This window comes from Cydia fagiglandana, chromosome 3, assembly GCF_963556715.1.
Source record: "Cydia fagiglandana chromosome 3, ilCydFagi1.1, whole genome shotgun sequence".
Taxonomy (NCBI): domain Eukaryota; kingdom Metazoa; phylum Arthropoda; class Insecta; order Lepidoptera; family Tortricidae; genus Cydia; species Cydia fagiglandana.
Genome location: NC_085934.1, coordinates 11,802,512 through 11,824,945, shown reverse-complemented (window position 1 = coordinate 11,824,945; position 22,434 = coordinate 11,802,512). Strand labels below are relative to the sequence as shown.

Here is a 22,434-nt window from a genome sequence, read left to right as displayed (position 1 = left end):
AACGAATAAGTCATAACATCCAGTTGACGTAACTGTACTTTAAACTCATTCATTAAAAGCGGTTTATGCAAAGAACCTGTTCGTTTTTTACGCAAGTACCTACTACTAATTATGTATATAGATTATTATGGTGTGCATCAGTATTGCGTCGTTCATAATATGAATGAATGAGCTACGCTTGCCCATTTACTCAATGAATTAAAGTATCTATTTCACAGAATGTCATATTAGTTTCAAGTAAGAATAGAATGTGCGAATTCGATCAGAAAACTGGAAAAGCCAGCTTCTGGCATTTAACCAGCCGAAGCGTGAGTCATTTGACGAGTTAACTGGCAGGCGGCGCGGGGCCGCGGCGCGGGTGCAGCACGTGAATGAGATTCCGGTAGGTGCGCACGTAAAAATCGTGCAACGAATCTAACAGGTTTGCTGGGGTCCTTGCGAGGCCACCGGGACTGGTCTAACCTGCCCTGCGCACCTCAGCCACGAATTTCCGAACGTTTCCTATCGTATCGTACACATTACACGTCGAGTTCAAGTATACATCCGAGTATGTTTATACTGGTTAAACTTTATACAATGTAAGTACTGTTTCTGTATTTAAATATATGGGGTATCAAGTCACCGCTTACATAATCAGGTTGACAAAGCTTTTGTTGACTCTCACGTCTATAAATAATTAATTGATAAGTCTTTTCTTTTCTGTCGATTGTTCGAGCCATTTAAATCTTTCGCAAGTCGCCAACTCCTTGTCTGTTTGTTTGGTATTGAATGGAGCGATTAGAAAGTATAGCGCACAGCTGTCACGACGACGTGACGTATGCAAGAGCGGAACGGATGGCTCAGAGCGAAGGGTTGAAGGAGACTTGTTCAAACAAAAGATTCGACACGGCCGTTTTTTACACGACCGTTACTCAGACAACATATAGGTATCCTTGATGTGTACCTACGACACAACGGCTGATGTATGTGTAACGTAAGTGAAGCTTTGTTACAGTGGTCGACATTGCAAAAGAACTTGAACTCATTTATTTTAGAATCTTCGTAAATCGGGTACTTATAAGCACTTAGTTGGATTGAGGCAACTTAGTTAATAGGTACGGAAATTTCTTACTTTGATGGGTTTTAGTAGAAATCTTCTGAATTATATTAGGTAAGTGATAATCATAAGTAAATGAGATTTAAGGATATGTTACTGATTTAAAGGGCAAACGAGGCGCACGCAGCGAGCCTGTTCGGCGACGGCGACGGCCAGTTTCGAAAGGCAGCGCTCCGCCACGTCCACGTCCGGTGTCGCGTCCAACTATCGATCATTCGGTTCGTTAATAAATAACACGTTGGCGTCTCTTGCCGCTTATCTTAGCTGCGCGGGCATGTGGAAAAATTCGGTGTCGGTGTCGTAACGGAGCGGCATACATGTCTCATAGGGCTGCGTGCGCCCGCCTGCCGTGTGTGCTCTCCGGTCGTTGCCTTGCGCCTGCATTGCTTTATTATTAATCTCTTAATTAAAACTCGAACACCATCCACCAAGCGGAATACTTTGATCTTTTTATTCATTATAAACCATCACGGTCTACATTATACCACTGCACTTACGCACAGGATGCGCAAACATCGTCGATTTACGTCCATTATATTGCTCATGTTTATATTTGTTTCACATACCATCTATTACGATAAAAAGTATATACGAGGGCTACTCATCGCTTGTAATAAACAGGAAATACGAGGTCCGTATATCTCGTGAATGGCCATTCATATATGTAGTAGGTATAATAAGGAGAACTTTCACGTGGATCGGTTTAACCCGTCTCATATGCAATAACCTCACGTATCTGGATATATCTATAAACGTTAGTCGTGCATTGCAGTGTATTTTGAATCATGTCTAAGCGACGGAGCCGCCTTCACCTCGGTCACCCGGCAGACAGCGCAGCAGGTGCAGTGGGTTCAGGGGAAAGTGCAGGGAGTGCCGCACTACACGCATGTTTTATCATCAGTGATAAGAGAAACTGCTATCAATCCCCGACAACTTGTTACGACGAGCTAACTTTTAAACTGCTTCCAACTTCAACATCTAATAACCGCAGGTAAGTTTTATTATACCGGATCTCATGTTATTATAATGCGATAAAAATGTATGATACATTATCATTATTACAGCAAAAGCGTCAGCTTGACGTATTTAACCACTACCTTACCGTCTAGAGTAGATAGTCTTCGAGCCATAAACGGTACGTTTGAGTACATCGGTAAAAGAAGTTCTTGCTGTTTTGAGACATTTAATTACAAGTAATTGGACTAGCGTGCTGCAAGGCTTCTACGTAACGGCGAAAATATCACCAGATATGTTTCAAATAACTTAATTTTTTGAGATGATTGACCAACATACGTAGTTACCCGGTCTCGCAAATTAACTAGCCGATTTGCCGATAGATCGCGCTGTACGTATTAGTATAATTCTGGTCAAAAGTCTTTTGTGTTTATAGTTACATGACATAATTTGAAAGTTTGTACGGAACTCTCGGTGCGCGAGTCAACCGAACTCGCACACGACCGGTTTTTTTAATAGACAACTATTAAACTACTGGGTATAATTTATTAATACGGGCCATCATGTGACGTAGGAATAATCACCTTATCCCTAAATATTACACAACTGTGTAACGTAGGTAATAATTGCTCATTTGAACAGGTGTTGAAACAGTGAAATGTATTAGTTATTAATGCTCTAGCAATAAGGCATTTTCGTATTCCCACATTAAGCCTAACGATCCAACTGGAATGCAGTGTTGCTGCATTTCGTCAATTAAAGAATTCGCTGGATCGGATTGTGGCAGCGCTGAACGCGCTGATACAGAGATACAAAAAACGCATTCCTCATACCAGTATAAATAAATAAGGGATGAGTACCCAGCAGCCAGCAGAGAAGCGCGAGCTAACTGAACGAGGGGCATTTTCGACAAACCTCTTTTTGCACTGTGACGAGGAACGCATATGCGATGATTCATTTACGGAGTTCTTTACCGTACAAGTATGGCTAACATTATTACTTCTGTTTTCTTAGCATCATCATGCGCGCTCGGCAAGAAATGTTTTCTCGGAAATATGCGCCCACGCAGATTAAAGATGGAAACACAACATGGGCACTAAATAAGTCATGTCTCCTGTCTGCGTAACTAGTAGCGCTCGAGTAATCTGAAAATTTAATGGCGGCAAATAATTACACTGAGTTTCGCAGAAGCTTTCAATTAATAGCTAACTCGAGACGGTTCTACTAGGTATCTATTATTTTTGTTCGCACTACGCCACATTTATACCATCAGTAACTTTACTGTATATCGTACCCCTCAATGCTCCTAAAGAAAAGGGTGTCATTGATATTTCATTGTTCGATTAAGAGCCAAAAGGCTATCTATTATCTTTAACGCTCATTGCTATAAACATTACTTGTATCTCTCGTAATTTATTATCTTACCCATACAATTTTAACGATACCTTCTTTTATGAGTAATTTCCATATTTAGCTCAATAATAATTTAGCTCAAAATAATGATTGTAACGTTATGTGTAGAAATTCAATAAATTTATAAAGTCGTTATTGATACTCAAAACTTGACATTTTATGTGAAATGTCATGGAAGTGGAGAACTTTTCATTGTTTTTTTTTTACAAAACCGTTGGATGACCGTTGAGTGACAGCGGCCGGAGGTGACGTTGACGCGAGCTCATTGAATATGTTTGGAACGTTAACTTGCGTTTATATGAAGTGCCCTTTGTATTGTAGTCGGTGGGACGACTGGCCAAGACCGCGGACCGTCATTCAAATCGAGGCAGCAGAACCGTAATTTAATTTTTAACAACAATAAAATTCACAGAATATATATGAAGTATTAAAAATTGGCCAAAAGCATGGTGGGCCATGCTCAGTGTACGGTGTTCTAGCTACCCGTTGGTCACATATTAGACTGCCTTGAACGAATGAACGGGTTATTACTCTTATTAATTATCATTGGGTACCTCTGCTTACAGTTCATATATACATAACAAGCCCAAGGGAGTACCATCGCAGCAATCTGTACATGTTTTTACTACGAAGTGAAGACTTTTGCGATCTCAAAAACGGCTTAACCGATCATGGTCGATATATATGTACTTATTTCGTTGAAAGTTTACATTAAGATTTAATTCTTAAAATATGTTTCTTGTTTTTATTTTACCACTTTGTCGGCATGGTTGCTTTATATTTTCAGTCCATATTGCAGCTTTCTAGCACTAACGATCACGGAGCAAAGCTGCGGACGGAGAGACGGACAGATGACATGGCAAAACTATTAAGGGTCCCTAGTTGACTACAGAATCCATAAAAATTAGCGTGGTTATCATAGCTAATTTAACGCTTTCATCGCCAATTGTTTCTTAATGCTGTTTCCATTCCAGTGTTATTTTTATAATTTCCGCACTTAATCTGCTAACATAAACATTCGACAATGCGGAAAAGAAGGTTACACAAAAGGTCGACCGAAGTAGAAACGACATGGTACTCGCGCCTTTCGACGCTTTGTTATAAATTTGAGGCAAATTAATTTTCCTGCTCGACTTTTCATATATTTTTTCATAATTTTAATAACTTACTTACTAACTTTGGTCTGTAGGACTAGCACATGATTAGCGCGACAGCATCTCGCGGCGAGATAGACTACTCGTCTTTTTCGAACTATTTAAATAAAAGAGGGACGGGTAGTCTATGTCGCAGCGAGATACTGTCGCGCCAATCATGTGCTAGCCCGGCAGATGACATTGATTAATACAATTTCTTTAATTGTTAATATTCTATTGTAAAAAAATATAATTATATTAATATTCTATTGAATATTAAGATAAAAATTTTATTATTAATATATTACAAAGAAACATCACAAATCAATTCATTGATATTCAGATTACGTAACTTAACTAAATAAATAAAGCGTATTACAGTTTCGTGGTTATAAGTGGCAGACAAAGTTATAACAGTAATCGTCTTAGCACACGGAACACGGCGGACAAATGTTTCGGTTTCACCACAAATCATAATGAAATATTTAATCGATGTTGCACGCATTAGGCGCGCTTAAAGGTGTCTTATTAGAAGAGTTACGAGCTTAAAGAGAAGAGACGCCCGCGGTGTTCGCCTTACGTACGAGCTACGATAAATGCATCATTTCCGTTTACATTGACTTTTCTAATTTGAATACCCGTGTGTGGTCCATTTTCAGTGAGAAGGCGTTACCTAATAGCTTACTATATTATAGCAATCCTTATAAATCAGAAACAACTACCTGCGCGGGCGGAAGTAAAAGTAATGTATATTTGTATTTTAATTTAATGTTAAAACGATAGGCAGCAACGTGTTTCTTTAAACTAAGTAATTAGATCACACCTTGATGCGATTACAAGAACCAAAAATCCTTACTTTAGTTATTTTGACCCGACTACGTTATACTCCCGTAGACAAAGATTGAGTGAGTTCTATGGCTGATTAAACCACTCACGTTTCAATGGGAATGTTAATGCTTTCAATTGTGTGCTAAACGCGGTACTAAACAGAGTTCTGAACAATGAAACGATGCTGTATAAATTTTATAGGCATCCGAATAAAAGCTTATGAACAGATTTGCAATTCTTTAGAACGAGCTTAAAAACGTTGATACGTTATAGTTTTGGATGAATTCGGCGGCTTTCAGTAAACAAGCATGAAGGTATAAATTAGAAGGATGTCGCCCGCGCGGCGCACAATGCGCGGCTCGGCGCGGTTTCGCATTGTGGCGTGCGAATTAAAACAGGTTGCGCTGGCAGGTATCTATACGCTGTGATTTATGCCCGATTATGCTATACTCCTGCGACTATAATTAAATCTCGGTGCCATTATACCCGAAAGATCTGCGACACTGCGCTGTGCCCACGGATCTACGCGAGCTTGATTTACTACCCTCAGCTGTTGTACATTGTCTAATTTGACATCTCATTAAAAGAAATGGAACACCAATCATTTTTAGAGTTAAGAATGAAAGTTTTCATTTCAACGGAAGAAATTATTAATTTGCCATTATTTTCATAATATGTGTTTGTCCCAGATTCTATTTGGGAGCTGCTTCAACAAGACACTAAAAAGTCTGCACTCAAGCACATACAAATACGTCGATATACCGACAGACACAGAATTCAATAAGTATGTGTTTAAAAGATCCAACAGAAGACGAATATTTGTCGTTTAAGATAAATTATCGGAAACCACTTTAAGAAAAAATAGCAATAAGCTATACAAGCGAGGTGTTGTCGACAGACAACGTCTCGACTCCGACAACTTTTTAACTGTACACAACTAGCAAACAACTCATCAACCTGACAATTGTGAGAACGCGATCAATTATACCACAATGTTTTGTAAATATAGTAATTGTCAACAATAAATACAGTATGAATTAAACGAGGAGGAACGTTTTCATTATCGGACCGCTGCAGTTTAAATAGTGCGTATGTCAATCATTTCTCGGAGCCATCCTGGTCAGCGGCGCGGCGAGCCTGGCAGGCCGCGAGATAAGCTTTTAATTGCCTTCGACGCCTATTTACATATTGTAGTAGATACTGCTGGAGATCTCGCAATTAGGGGCGTATACATCTTCCTTTTACGCCTCGGAGTGGTCGGGGATGTTTCATCCGATAACATCTGTTTGAAGGAACGATTAAGCGCTCTCATGAGGAAAATCTGCATCAGCTGTAGGTATATGAACGACACAACCACAACATGCATACATACATTTGCTTATTGGTCATGCATATGAGCGTCTGGAATTAACATAGATATAGATAGAGGCGTGTCGGTTGTAGGTAGGTCTAACATAAAGCACGCACAAACACCATTTATAACACTATAATAATTAATAAATCTATCCGTCTAATACCCGATATTAGTATGCTAACCCGTTAGGTACCATGCAAATAAAGCATCTAAATGCGTAAACTACTACATATTTATGGCTACTTTATATTGTAAGTATTTGAACTGAATGACTTATTGAAATTGTTATAATTATCTCGACTGAACTGTTTTTTAATCAAATTGTAGTTAAGGTGGTTCGCTCTCCATACAAAAAAACAATTGCGTTATATGTATTAAGAAATTACACACTCTTACTAGATAAATATGTTCGCATCTGTCTACTTTTAATGTTTATTTGCGCTAAAAAAATTTTAGACAGAAATACGCAAAAAAACGTTATTTTGGTATTGCATTGATAAAAAATAAAGTGATTTTTGTATGACAGAGTGTATATTAAATACAAACTATCTAATCCATTTAAGTATATATATCAGATGGGTGGGTGGGTATATACATCGGGTATCACAATAAGTTAAGAGAGCACTCGGAAACGGGACGATTTAGGTACTCATTAATTCAATTCATTAACAACAAACTAGTAATACTACTGTCAATATTTTTATAATACCTACATATAAATGCATATGAGTCACATAACAACGCGAGCGCAGTTTACTAAGTACTTGTTTACGAGGTTTTGAATAACGACTTAACGACTATTAAAGTACCTACTTATTCGACTATTATTAGGATTTGATTTTAATTTAAGGAAAGGAAACCGCTAGTAATACTTTAATCCCGAAATTATCTTTAAATTAACACGATATAAGAGTACCTTAGTTTAATAAATTTATTTTTCTCCTCAGTGGTCCAGGTCAGTATAAGACTTAATAGACCTTGAAGGAGAGAACATTTTTATTTTGTAAATACATAGTAAGTATGGCAGGCTGCTTACCGCAGCAGCCGTAGGAAACGTACGAGTACAGGTAATGCGCCAATTCGGCGCCTGCTAATTGCGGAGGTGGATAATTTACGAGCCGTCTGAATAGACTCCCTCCCCCTCCGCAACCTTCTCCTCGTCTATTAGCTTACTTTTCCGCCCTCAGAAAGCCACAATCTGTTGATATTCTAATCTGAACGGTATCGCAACTGTTGGGCAATTAATGATTAATGCAATTACTGTCTATAAATAGTTTGTTTAAGGGTTATATTACGTTACAATATTTACATTAAAGTGTAAAATTTAAATGATTATATTAGCCGAATAGAACTCGCGTTGTTTACTATTTTCATGTCTTTTTACAGTGACCTGCGGAAGGAATAGTTAGGGAGGCGAATAGGGGAATTTTCGGCAATACTCGAGCGTGGCAGTTTAAGATATGAGAGATACCTTAGACCTAATAGAACAACCTTGTAAAGTATTTAGCTCTATATGTAGTGACGCGCGCCTAGGATAGACGATCAGATTAGTAAAAAAAAACCGGGCAAGTGCGAGTCGGACTCGCGCACGATGGGTTCCGTACCATAATGCAAAAAAAAAACAAAAAAAAAGCAAAAAGAAAACGGTCACCCATCCAAGTACTGACCCCTCCCGACGTTGCTTAACTTTGGTCAAAAATCACGTTTGTTGTATGGGAGCCCCATTTAAATCTTTATTTTATTCTGTTTTTAGTATTTGTTGTTATAGCGGCAACAGAAATACATCATCTGTGAAAATTTCAACTGTCTAGCTATCACGGTTCGTGAGATACAGCCTGGTGACAGACGGACGGACGGACGGACGGACGGACGGACAGCGAAGTCTTAGTAATAGGGTCCCGTTTTACCCTTTGGGTACGGAACCCTAAAAATGGATAGTCTGAAATACTCGAGCGCGTCAGATTAAGATATTGGGGGTTGATTTTAGTGTTTAAAGACTAAATTTAACTAATCTGACGATAAGTCCTTGACGCCGCCGAGTTATAGGGTCGCGAACTTGTAAAAAAAACGTTAATCCGGCATTCTCGAGCGCGATTTTTTTTTTTTTTTGAAGAATATAATCTAAAACTTACTAAAAATACAAAATCTGCCGGTTTCCGCATGACCGGAAGTGTGGAGGAGCCATTTCGTCTTCCTAAGAACGCGTTGCGGCATATAAGTCGCGAATGATATATTTTACAAAAAAAAGTTTAAATAAACAAAAAAGGTAATTTTATTTTACACAAAAAAGGTCTCTTTACATTTTTGTCCAAAGTTAAAACTTTTTGACTTGAAGCATCATAAAAACTCAAACTCCCGGTTTTTTGAGCATATCTCGAAAACTGAGGGTGTTAAAAAAAATTTATATGAAATAACGATGATTAAATTATGTGACTTTTATTATATCTCAAAAATTTTTTTTTTCTAAAGCTTCTCGACAATTTTCGTGGACTCGGAAAAAGTTACGCGTATCTGTATACAAAAGTATTATTAACATGTACAGTTTCATGTATGTATATAATTCAATAGCCTGTTGATCCTCAAATTGTTTTTTGGACGTACCGTAAGCAAAACGAAGTGAAGAATTGAAGCAAAAAAGAGGAATTTGCCATAAACATGTAATACAGACTGAGCGCTTCGCGGAAATATGCCGTCCTACCAGTATTTTTCCTTTATTTCGCAACATTGATGGTGGGGAAAGAAGCGGTAGAAGGGAATTAATTTTCGGTACACCCTAATATATATATATATATATATATATATATATATATATATATATATATATATATATATATATATATATATGTTTATGGTCCCCTAACGTAGACCTATGTGCCCTCAGTATGACGCCGATTGAAGAGAGAGAAAAGACCCGACGGTATATTTTTTTCGAATGTGCTGAATGTGTGTACTACATTTCATCTACATTTACGTTGGTTGTATCTATCGCTTTATTGTCATTCTTAAATTCCCCGTTTTATCAAGGAGAAAGAAAGGAAAAAAAGAAACCAAAAAACCTTTTTCGGTCAGATTAAGAGAACCCACCAACATTTTTGTCAGATTAAAAAAATATGCTTTCAGGATACCGAGATAAACCTCCCCTATGAAAATCTGACGCGCTCGAGTATTTCAAAAAAACTTTTTTTTTTTGCATTTTCAAAAATTCATCGTAACTTATCGTCACGCCGAAATCGTCAGTTTTTTTAAAGGAAGCTTCCTTGGGGCCTACTTAACACCGCTTCCGAAAATCTGACGCACTCGAGTATTTTTTTTTTTTTGCATTTTTGACTACTTTATATGCCTACCCCCACCACGCAAACCGGCAGATTAGTATACCGTTGTTATCAGAGGCACTCGGGGCATACGTAGTATGAATATCTGACGCGCTCGAGAATGCCCAAGTAACTGTTTTTTTTAACATTTTTGAAAAACCGTACACGCCAAACCCACCGCTAAAATGGTTTTTGCCATACGAGCTTTTCTTTTCGAAATTATTTTATCTTTCGATTTTGATAGGTCTCGACGGCGCCGTTGAATTACGCCATTTAGCTACCTCGCCTCCCTAACTAGAAGGAAGATTTTCAGGGTGTTAGAGTTAATGTTGAAATATCTTTGTACACTTTGGCTTTAGCATTGCGTTACAAATGACACACATGTAGGCTTCTTATGAGAATAGTATTTCACTTTGGTAACTACATTATCAACGTTGGCAATGTTGTTAACCAAATACCATGTCCCTACGAACAGTACCGTAAATAAAATTTACGACCATTGGAAGGAATTTTGTTCCGTAGTCCCGTCCGTGAATACCCACGATCTAATCAGTAAGTGTTCCTTTCCTTTAACAGTCTTAGTTATTTGCAGAATACTGAGCCTGGTCCGTTGATTGGACGATTAAATCTCTCATTTATGGGATGCGAAGCCATCTTGATTTTTTTTGCGCAAACATAATTTTATAGTTAATTTACGTGCGATAGAGTAAAGCGGTCGTCCGTTCTCGGCGCTCGCCCGCCGCCCGCCGCTATCTAAATGCAAATCGGATAGGTTCGGTGGATGTCCACGATAAATCAAGACTCTTGCGCACCGTTACACCGCCCGGCCCTGCGGCGCTTCGCGCAGCCATACGTCGCGCATCCACAATACGGCACCTACATAGTACATACGCTTCCCAAATACACGAGTACATTTTTTTTTAAATAACAATTTAATTCAATTTACAGTAAGTGGACAATTCCATTGTAATTCAATGCAGCCATAAAACCATTTACGGTCCATGAAAGACCACTACTACTCGTACTCACCTGTATGTTTACGGTCGCTATATCACGTTATTAATGCGTATAGCATTTAATTGATATGCACCGCTATACAATGATAATATTGATAATTAATCTAGAAGTGACAAAAACTACCTGTCAAGAAATGACAATAATAGCATAAGTAGTATTTAAGAATTATTTCGCTTAAAATTAAGGCTTTTCTTCGTATGATGAAAAACATTGTGTGTAACTCCGGGGGTGAGAATATTGTAAACTCGAGTCTTTAATTCACTCCAGCCAGCAGCTCGTCGTGAACAATATAGGCCTTTGTCCTTCAGTACACCTACTGTATAAATTAAGTTCATTTTCGTGCAAGTGTGTTGCCTGTTGTAATTTGAAAAAAAACCGGCCAAGTGCGAGTCGGACTCGCGTTCCAAGGGTTCCGTACATTAAGTCCGACTCACGCTTGACTGCACATTTCGAATAGGTTTTCCTGACATCTATAGGTAAAGAACCATTTTGTGTATTTTTGTAAAAAAAATTGACCCAGTAGTTTCGGAGATAAAGGGGGGTCATTTTATGGCTATTGCTCACTTACGACTTCATCTTGCGTCTCCATTTATAGAATAAGCGCCTTATTAGCGCGTTTCATCTACCTCTAGTAAAATCCATGTTATCATATGCTATACTAATAAGTGAATTCACTAACCGAATGTTACCTACTTAGTAGTAGATACCTGAAGAAAAACATTCAATACAATGACCGTGATTGTGATACTTAATTCTGACATATAGTTAGAACTTATTAGAAACGGAAATCGATTCAAAGGTAACAACTTTCTGATTGGATTTTGCAATATACGTATTGAAGTCGAGACACGCCCCGGCTCTATCTTCAGGGCACTAAGAGCAGAGTGACATGTTTCCAATAACACGTAATGGCTGACTTGGATACATACATATTTATGCAATATCAGGTTGATTTCGATTCGGAATAATAAAAGTATTCAGAAGCAAAACAACGACACAATAATTGTCACCCGCCCCGTGCCGGCGTCGCGTCTACTGCGATACCATAATAATTAATAACCATTTTTATACACCCGTTCAACTAGTTGGAATCTTATTAGATTTACTATTCACGGTCGGATCTCAATATTAAATTTATCTCTAATCGGATCAAACGGAAATGTCGTTGTAATAAAACAGTTTCTGCGCCACTTTTTTTCTCTTCCGTTCTTGTTTACTTTTTTATAACGCCTTTGAACGATAGCATCATATAAGGTAAATAGCGGACACTGAATCAGTTCATAAATCATATTAGGGAATCGTTTACGAATGTCAACAGTGATTATAGGTTTTTTTGCCTGATAAGTGTCTTTGCTATTCATAGCCCGATAATATGTAGCTGGTAATGGAACTTGGGCAGGTACATATTTACCTTGTAAATAGTAATCAAAGAGCGCGCAGAACGCTGCTCGTGCAATGTCCGCTGAGTGTTCGTTAATGGATCTATACATTTATTTACATCTCAATCTGATCCATTATACATATTCATTTGCAGCAGCTTTATCTTTGAGCCAATAACGGAGTAAGCGATTCGAAGTAATATAAAATATTCGAACATTTGAATAACAAAATTTATTGCATACTATTATATTATTACCGACCGCCTCGTGTCAGACGATATGATAATCCTCATTAAAAGTTTTTCATCCAAAACCATACACACAAATTTTTGTCATAAATTATATAAACACCGATAAATTATAAATAAAGTTAGGGTCTTCGTATCAGAACTAAAATGCCCGTTAATAATGCGCAGCTACTAAACTTTAATTAGAAATGTCAAGCGGTCCCGAGGAAATTTTCGATTAAAGCGTTTTCGTCGTTGCTAAATATAGGGGAGTTGAGAAAAAGATGCAATTTTATGTAGATACAGACACTTAGCGTTCACAATTATGCAAATCTGCTGCGTCGATTATTGCATAGTAACTACCGACTAGTTACGAGAATTGATCGCCCGGTGCGCCCGCGCTAATTGCCCACCACTAGCTTTCAGGAAAAGTTGGTGCGCACTTCAAGGTGACATTCGACTTAGATACATTGTCACATTCTCTGCCGTAACAGAACGATTGATGATTAACTTACGATCACGATTAAAGGTAAAGTGGTGAACCACGAAACTTCTACAAAACACCGGGTAATCAAGTAAGTTACGGCTCCAATACCAATTGGAATTGCGGCCTTATAAGCACCGCCCGCAGTCGTGGGAGAGCTTACCGCAAGACTATACACATGATAATTTTTCACCAAAACTCTTTGTATAAGCAATTATAAATGCATTTTGTCGGTGTGTCTGTCATTAACTTAAACGTACGATGTTATTTTAAGGGCCGTAATGGCGGCTCAGCGTGCCTCCGCTTTTTGCGAACGCTCACGAAAAGCTATGCATTTAAACGCTTGAATTATGAAATTACAGTATTGAGTGTAAACAAGAGACGCTGGGAGGCATGAGGCTTGAGGGTTGAATAAAACTGATCCCACTGAGCACAAGGTTACAGTTCCATTGACTTAGTATCCTCCGTATTTGCAAGTCTGGCACAATGACACATAATCAGCTAAGCTATTACCAATTAAGTTGCACATTAAATACTTAGTGAGGTTTTTAGTTTCTGTTCTCCGTGGTTTTGAATTTATTTTACTCATGGGTCGTACTGATATAAAGTAAATTATCAGGCGCGTGAATAATATTAATTTAGTAGATTTATGCAACTATACTGAGAGAAAAGTACAACAAAAACACACTTGGAATTACAAAAATAAACTTAATCCGGGGACAAGGAGAGTTTACTAATAGGAACAAATTGACTTTTGCAATTTCCATTAGTTCTTGCAATTTCTATTATTTGTTTGTTGAAATTATATTTGGGATTACTGAGCTGTTTGTAGAAATAAATAAACTTTACAGAAATAGTGAGACGTCCATAATTATTACTAAAACTTCATTTTTTCCCCGAGTACAGAACTGTTTTTTAATTCCTGGTGATGATTATTCTCTCAATGTAGTTTGATTCTAATATGTAGCTCTAAAATCCTAACAAGAGTATCAAGTCAATGCAGTAATTTGCTGTTTACACTTAACGAGACGACGTTTCAAGCCTTAGCAATATTATTAACGTTAGTTTGTTGAAGTAAACACATATGTACTAAAACTATACTATACTGTGTGTAAATCCAAAATACGGGCAATAAATTAAATCAGGGTATATATTTTATTCGTGTAATCGTTAAATAATTGGGAAGTTTTTTCAAGTTATACTTAATTATGACCCCGTAATCAATTATTGAAAAATTTGCGAGCACCAATGTACTGCACATTACGAGACAACATGACATTACATAACGAGATACGAGCTTTTTATAGTAACTGCCGACAAGGGTTGAAAGTTACTTTAAAAAGCTCGTATCTCGTAACTTAATTGTATCTTGCTTTACATTGCGGGCCGAATCATATTGAATTTATCTCAACATAATTTTTAGGTCCTATGCTAACCACCGTTTAAATCTTCGCCCGTACACTGTATATGTGTAAGTTCGTTGAAGTCTTTTGTTAGGAGCGAGGAGCGACGACGCCCGCGGCGACCATCGCATCTTATTATCGATCTGTGCCGCAACAAACGAGTTGCCATTGTCTCACTAAAAAATATACTGTTACTGTTTACACCAACATCCTAATACATACGTTACGCAAGCCCAACGCCCAGAAACAATGGTTGTCTATAGATCAAATTACTATATTGATTCACAAAGCGTAAACTCATTCTGTTATGACAGGCGAGCATAAATTCTCGGCGGGACCCTCGGATGCTGCGAAACAATAAAACCCTCACATCAGGCGATTGTCAAAACTGTGAGACATTATCATAGGCCGTCAAGACCCATGGACGCGCCGGAGAAAGGGGTGAACGGCACAAAGGCCGGGGTCGCGAATTGTCTATTTAATGATAGGGGACACACAATGGTCAAGTGTGCACCTCTCACCGTGTGAAATTGCTGCCAATTTCAAACCGCCGCAACATAATTTATTCGCAAATTTAATCTAAGCATAGCCGTTAAAATAAATTGATTTAAATTCGGCCTTGATAATTAAAAGTCGGTTATTAATCGAGGCGTCACCAACGCGAACAGCGCCAGTTGTGGTAATGAGTATAATGTATTTAAATATAGTAAACACCTGCATGAGACCGCAAAATTATATGGTCTAGTCTAGGCGCACAATGGCACGCCGGCTCCGCGACGGCGCTGATTGCCAAATTACAGGGTGGGTATCACCACCGACGGAGCAGCGCCGGGGCCGACGGTGGCCGCTGCGGTCTGTCCGTAAACTGCTATTGCTTACCGAGTCAAACACTCCGACTAACCAGCCTGAATGTGACATCGAGATACATATATAAGATATAACAACGTAGACTTTATACTGGTCTTTTAGACCGTTCGACTCGTTTATTTTTAAGTAGCGCTTCAAATAACACTACAGTGACGTTATACTCGTACTCAATGCTTACTAGCCGCGTCTTTTCATGTGAACCACTGCAAAGAGGTTCAGGCCCGCGGTCGAGGCCAACTTAGCTAGGTAGCTCCACAGGGACACGTGAGAATACATCGCCCGTGTGGCTATTAATTGCACAGCGAGATACAGGTACTTCGCCACACCTCCTGTCGCTGTATTTACTGAATTTAATAGCAATGCTACAGTAGCCATTAGAAAACGGTTTATTAATAATAATAATTTCAGCTATGTATCAAAACTTAAGCACCTATACTCACTGCACGTTATAATTATAATTGCTTGGACAAAACAATAAAATTGATTATCTACGTAAACGTTGAGATTTGCTATCGAAACACCAAAGTATATACATATATGTATGTATTTTATAAAACTTGGTACTCTTGGTAGTATATAACTCGACAACTCCGCTCGGATCTATTCTTAGTTATAACGGTAAAGCGTCGGTCGAGAATTCGAGATCTCAAGAATAAACATTGGAGGTACAAATTATAAATATAAAATAAAGTTCCAAGCGAGGAGTACGAAAGCGCGCAGTGAGAAATGTAATTTTCATTAATGACACGTACGGCTGCACAAAAACCCTAAAGCGTTGCGGACCCTAATAAAGGGTCTTATAAGGAGCGGACAAAAAAATTAAGAATCGCCCCGATGAGCCATTATCTTTGGATGTTAAAAATAATATGGTCATAGGGTAAGGTACATTCATGCGAGGAGCGTCCAGGAGCGCATTTGAATATGGCTTTATTCTTTGTTGCGCTTGCGCCCCTCGCGCCGGACTTCACACGCTCCCGCAGGTACCCTGACGGCGAACTAACAATACTGCGACACACCATTATTTGATGCTATTATTTTTGTGTGTCATTTGCATATCACAATTATCATTTGCATTTACTAATGCCCATATTAATACCTATTGGATAATTTAATAGGTAAATCTATTTAGTAATAAGCAAGTAAGTACTTTAATCAATTAACATTATAAACGAAAAACTTTCTTACTGGATAATATTAATAGCACAGAAAGTGATCACTCTCTACATTATGCGATTAACGTATGCATTAGAAAGACAGACAGAAATTAAGATTATTGAGTAGTAATTGTAGAGCTAAATATCAGGCTTCATTATTTAACGCAGACAAAGTAACGGGCAAAAGCTATACATAAAGTGTAATAAAGGCACCGCCAACCTTACTCTAAGTACACTACTTAAAAAATTGCAATTTTACTGTGTTTAGTCTTTACATTTATATTTGTACTTAAATTAAATATTCTATATGTATGTACCGAGATAGGTACCACCGGTACCAAACTTCGGTGAAAACAAGGAGGGTAGGTATATACACAGCTTACAAAAGTACAGTTTCTAAGCAGCGCAATAATGATCTCCTAATACCGGCATTTCGGCTGACTGACGCCAGATTGTTCGATGATACGTAGGTATATCTTCCATGTGACTAATTCCGATACAGTTGGCCCGTAACCGTTGTCTTCTCTATGAAAAACGGCGTATAAACATACGACACCAAACAGTACAAAAGTCACTTTTTTACTAAACTATGAGTCTGTGGATGTACCAAGCTCGATACTGATTACGTCGAGTTTCATTACGAACTGGATGTCAAAAATGCAAGTGTCAAGATCGGTTAAGCTCACCGTAGCAACGATCGTACGCATTGTTCGGACAACAAACTGTTAAAGAGCTTATTATTAGCAACGTATGTTTACGCAATTAAAAGCTTTGTAATATAACATATTACTGGTACCTATACCTATACGTTTATTATACGTACATTCCACATATTTGTCCTCGCTTGGTTTTGTTAGTTCAAATAGAAAGGTAAGTAATTGTTTATTTTTGGCTAAATAGGTATCCATTTTTCATTATAAAAATTACTGAAATGATATTGATTAAAAAAGCTGGAATCAGTGTTCAAACGAAATACAATTACTTTTTACAAAAAAAGCTTATCCGCAACTGCTATGAAATCTCGATTTTATGACTACTTATTCTCGATCGTTAATTAATGCGTGTGTGTAATTAAATGAAGCTAGATACACGTCTAATCAGAGGAAGATATACGTTTTAACGACGCGCGCCGTATAAATGTGTTTAGTGGCTTCGCTTTGAAGCCGACTTGTCGTGTTTCGGAATTGAAAGTCGTTTAGAAAAGTTAACTGAATGCAATAAATTTTACATTCCGAGCCGTTACAAAAAGTGATCCACGAGGTAATCTCAATAGATGCCGAATAAAAAATTAAATCTTGTATACTCATACATTATAATATATCTGCCTAGGTATATTTTTAGCTGCCTGCCTAATACAAAGTATAGCTTGTGCACATATAACATACCCTATGATACTCGTAAACAAACTAATCTGTGATGTAAACTAGTTATAAATCCTTATATTCACCTGCTACTCAGACATTCTTATTTTCATACGATGATAATGTAGTTTAAGGTGTGTAATAAAATACGTGGCGTGTAACATCGCGTGTCATTTGACATTTGTGAGTATTCAGCCTTAGCGCGGGCGCAGGGCTTTAGAAAGCGCGCGCACCAATAAATACTCGTCCGATTATGATCTACGGCGCGTAGCCCGTAGCCACCATGCTCCCAGCATCCCGCGCATGCCGACCTTATACTGGCACTTCGATGGTCACTACCCACTATCCTTCAAACGATAAACATATGTACTTACATACAATGTTATATTGGAATAGTGCGTAAAATAATAATAATACTCATAAAATTAATTTGAAACGTCCCACAAGATCCAATTAAAAGTAACATTGTAAATAGGAAAAAATAGGCTTTCTATGGCAATTTTGAAAGCGTTTGAGAAAAAGCGTGCTCTCGACAGCATTCCAAGCTGCGCTCACGGTGTTCACGCGTCATACCTAGAAAAACGTACGAGCGCGGGATTCTCGGGAAGACGCTAACTAAATAAAAAAACGTATGTACACAATGGACACTCACATAATTACAACTATGATGTTTTTATGTCCTTTCCAATACCACAAAACTGCTAGAACGCTATTGACAGCGATGAAATGAAACATAATAAAGTCTGCTTCCCAGAAACATAAGGCATGTACTTACTAGGTTGACAGTATTATTCGGATAATACCTATATAATGTAGTGAACTTATCGGTGAAGTCTCAGTGGAGAATCCTTTTTAGTATGTAAATACCTAATAACACTAAGAAGTGATGGCGGCGCTGGTCGTCCCGGCCGCGATGCGCAGGCGCCCGCGGCTCCCATTAGCATACGCGGTACATGCAGCCTCCATTACCTACGTTGCGGAGACTATCACAGAGGCCGTATTTAAATCGAAGGTGTGCCAATTTCGATATGTCGTCGACGTGCGTGGGAGGCTATATCGCAAATGTTTTTAATGTAGGTCAGCCGAATATCAGATCGGCATCGAACAGTAATTGGATATCGAGTGTAATTGTACACCTATGAAACGTTTATGTTTAACTTCACCAAACCCTGTGATTACGATACGTGTTCGATGATTTATTCTTTATTGCTTGCAATTTAGAAAGATAAATGTATTGCAAATTTGCGGCACAGTTCTTAGTGAATCGTTTATATTTCGACAACTGAATTTATAGGTCAATTTGTACTGTGGCTACCTTGTAGTAGTCAGCGAAAATTTGGTGAGAGTGATTTATAACTACTATATTCACAGTTTTCATATTAACTTTTTTCATGGCTGATTACATAAAGGACGTTACGCCGGGCGGATACACATGTAGGTTGCACGATATCACACGATATTCATATATGTATAGGAACAGGCATTTTATGCTTTCGTTCGCGATCCACACATGTGCCGCGTCGTATCTCTACTTTCACGCAAGACAGGCGCGCCCATATTAATTGCTCCCGTTCTTCGACGAAGCTTTATTTATTGCGTTCGCCGGTGATTGTGAAAAGCTTTGAGTGTACATTAGTTTAAGTTTTATCTATTCTATTTGATCTGACGTGTGACACGAGAGCCCGTTGCGGATTATATCGTCCGCTGTGACGGCGTCGCGTCGCGCGACCACACGTTGCAGGTCATGCAGAGATCACTTACTTACCAGCTAAATTGACATTAGGTCGCCATACATTAACGCTCCTATACTAATTTAGGAGAAGAGGAAAACCCCTTGTATCCACGTTCAGGATCTCTAATACTGATGTAAACTACAAATATCAACAATAAAATATTTCTATATGTAATAAACATGGGTTGTTAGCTTACAATCGTGTAGGATGCAACGAAGTATTTTGGCTAACGAGTAGAGGTAATAATTTGCAAGTTAAAGAGAGCCCATGTGAAGTGCCCGCGAGTCTTCGTAAATACTTTTTATCACGGAGCCTGATAGGGTCATATCTTTGGACAGGTCACGCGCCGTGAGAAAATATCCCCAAATACCATTTGCCGTTGTCTTAGAAGAGCATTACATTGGAGGAGTCAATAAAAAAACAATGATTAGCCAAACAAAAAAACGAACGGTCGTGCGCCGATGTCGACGTTTTTAGAGAAATAAACATTAGCTGTTTACTCAGTGACCGCCGCCATGTCCAATATTTGATATTCGAAAATACTATTCTAATGTATGTCGTGGTACATAGGTACCACTCAAAGCATCTGGCACTTTAGCGGCTCTTTTGGTCTGTGTCTATATTATTACGTGTCTTCTTAGCGCTATTATACCCATGTGTGTAACGTTAACGGTGACGTATAGGTACCTGCTTATTATTCACATGGAAGTTTGTTCATGGATTCAATAAATTAATAAATATATTTAGAGAAATAAATTTGTATTATTTGTTGTTATAGCGAAACTCAATAAACATATCTGCTGGCATATTTAAGACGGGTAGGGAATGCAATCTCGAACCAAAATTAGGGATTAGAGATCTCGCGCGAAAAATCTTAATCTAGATTCGGTGTTTCGATCACCCCACTCTTAAGATCGAGATAAGTAATTAAAAATGAGTTATTTTTATCACATATCCCTAAGAATTCAGTAGGTATATTTTCGCTTTTTAGGGTACTTAATACATATAAAACAGCAACTTACAAAAAAATTAGGGTGAATAAGCAAAAATAATATATAAAATCTTTCAATATCGAAATCGAGATTTCCTGCCAACGAAATAGCATCTCAGAATTTCGCTCGAGATCTCACAATTTCAAGATCTCGCGAGCTCGAGCATCCCTAAAGCAGGTATTTTCGTTTTATCTCTTAACATTACAAGAAAGGGAGAAACATACCTAATATTTTTTTTATTACTTGTGTGATAAACGTGATCATGATATACCTCCTGACCTGGACCTCTTAACTCGTATAGGAATAATTGACCAGCACACAATGATTAATATTCACAGTTTTGGTATTTATTATGTTTTTCTTCAAGTTTTGACACAAATACAGACTTATGTCATTAAATTGTGAGGTTTTACAATCAAATTTTAATAAATAACTCATTAGGTAGCAGCAAAAAACAGCCACGCTTGGGATCTCACGGTCAAACGCGCCGTAAATTTGTGACGAACGTCGCGAGCGGAGCGGGGCCGAGCACGCGGAAACCACGGCTGTAGCTCTAGTCGCTTGCAGAGTGCGAGCGATTTGAGTATTTGACTGATCAGAGCTATAACCGCGAAAATCGAAATTCGTCAATTGCGGGCATTTTTCTCTGTCACTCTAATTACGCGTTAATGAGAATAAAAGAGAAAGATCCCCGCAATTTGCGAATTTCGGTTTTTGCGGTAGGCCCCCAGGGCGCGTAGCGCGTAGCCAAAGTGCCTATCGTTATCGCTCCGTAGAGTATCGTAGTCATCTCTCTGTATCACTCTTCGCCACTAGTGCGACAGTGACAGTTGCGTTTCGGAACTCTACTTGTCCGCGCTCACGTAAGCAATACGAATACATTGCCAGCATTGTTACTTCCTCTGCGCATTTATCTGGACAGCGTGGTTAAAGGGCCTATTGTTAATTGACCTTACATTACAATTAAAAATATTAATAATTTAAAGGCACCTAGGGGAGAACCGAATAAAACAAAATGTCTATACTACAATGATACATGATTTGCAGACCCCGTTATCAGTATACGTGGATATTGATCAAACAATTTCATAAATATTCGTTAAACTTTGTTTTATTGACAATTCCATTAAAATTTTCTTGATGCGAACAATTACCCCACATGCGTACTTTTACCCAATTGCTTGCGGAATTTTAAGGCTCCTCTTCACGTTGGGCCAACGCCAACGCCAACGAGGGACGTATTTATGCGTTAGAGGGAGCAAGTGATGTTGCTATCTCATTCTACCGCATGGCTACGTCCCTCGTTGGCGTTGGCCCAACATGAAGAGGAGCCTTTACTCGCACGGTGGGGGAGTAATTGCCAACCCTTGCATTTTAATAAAATTTTACCACTGATAACGGGGTCTGATGATATGTACATAAATAAATGTTTAAGTTACTATCAGGGGCCTATTGTACCTATGTATAATAGAATACAAGCCTATGTTTTATAATTATTTCATTTTATTAGGATTCCGTACCCAAAGGGTAAAAACGGGACCCTATTACTAAGACTCCGCTGTCCGTCCGTCCGTCCGTCCGTCTGTCACCAAGCTGTATCTCATGAACCGTGATAGCTAGGCAGTTGAAATTTTCACAGATGATGTATTTCTGTTGCCGCTATAACAACAAATACTAAAAAGTACGGAACCCTCGGTGGGCGAGTCCGACTCGCACTTGTGTGGTTTT

At 38.4% G+C, this 22,434-nt stretch overlaps 1 protein-coding gene across 3 annotated transcripts in view; it reads right to left on the bottom strand.

Annotated features, from left to right (window-relative positions):
* Window positions 1–22,434, bottom strand: part of LOC134680063 (protein grainyhead) — a 153,383-nt gene that overhangs the window by 59,458 nt on the left and 71,491 nt on the right. The gene's annotated exons all lie outside the window — the stretch shown is intronic.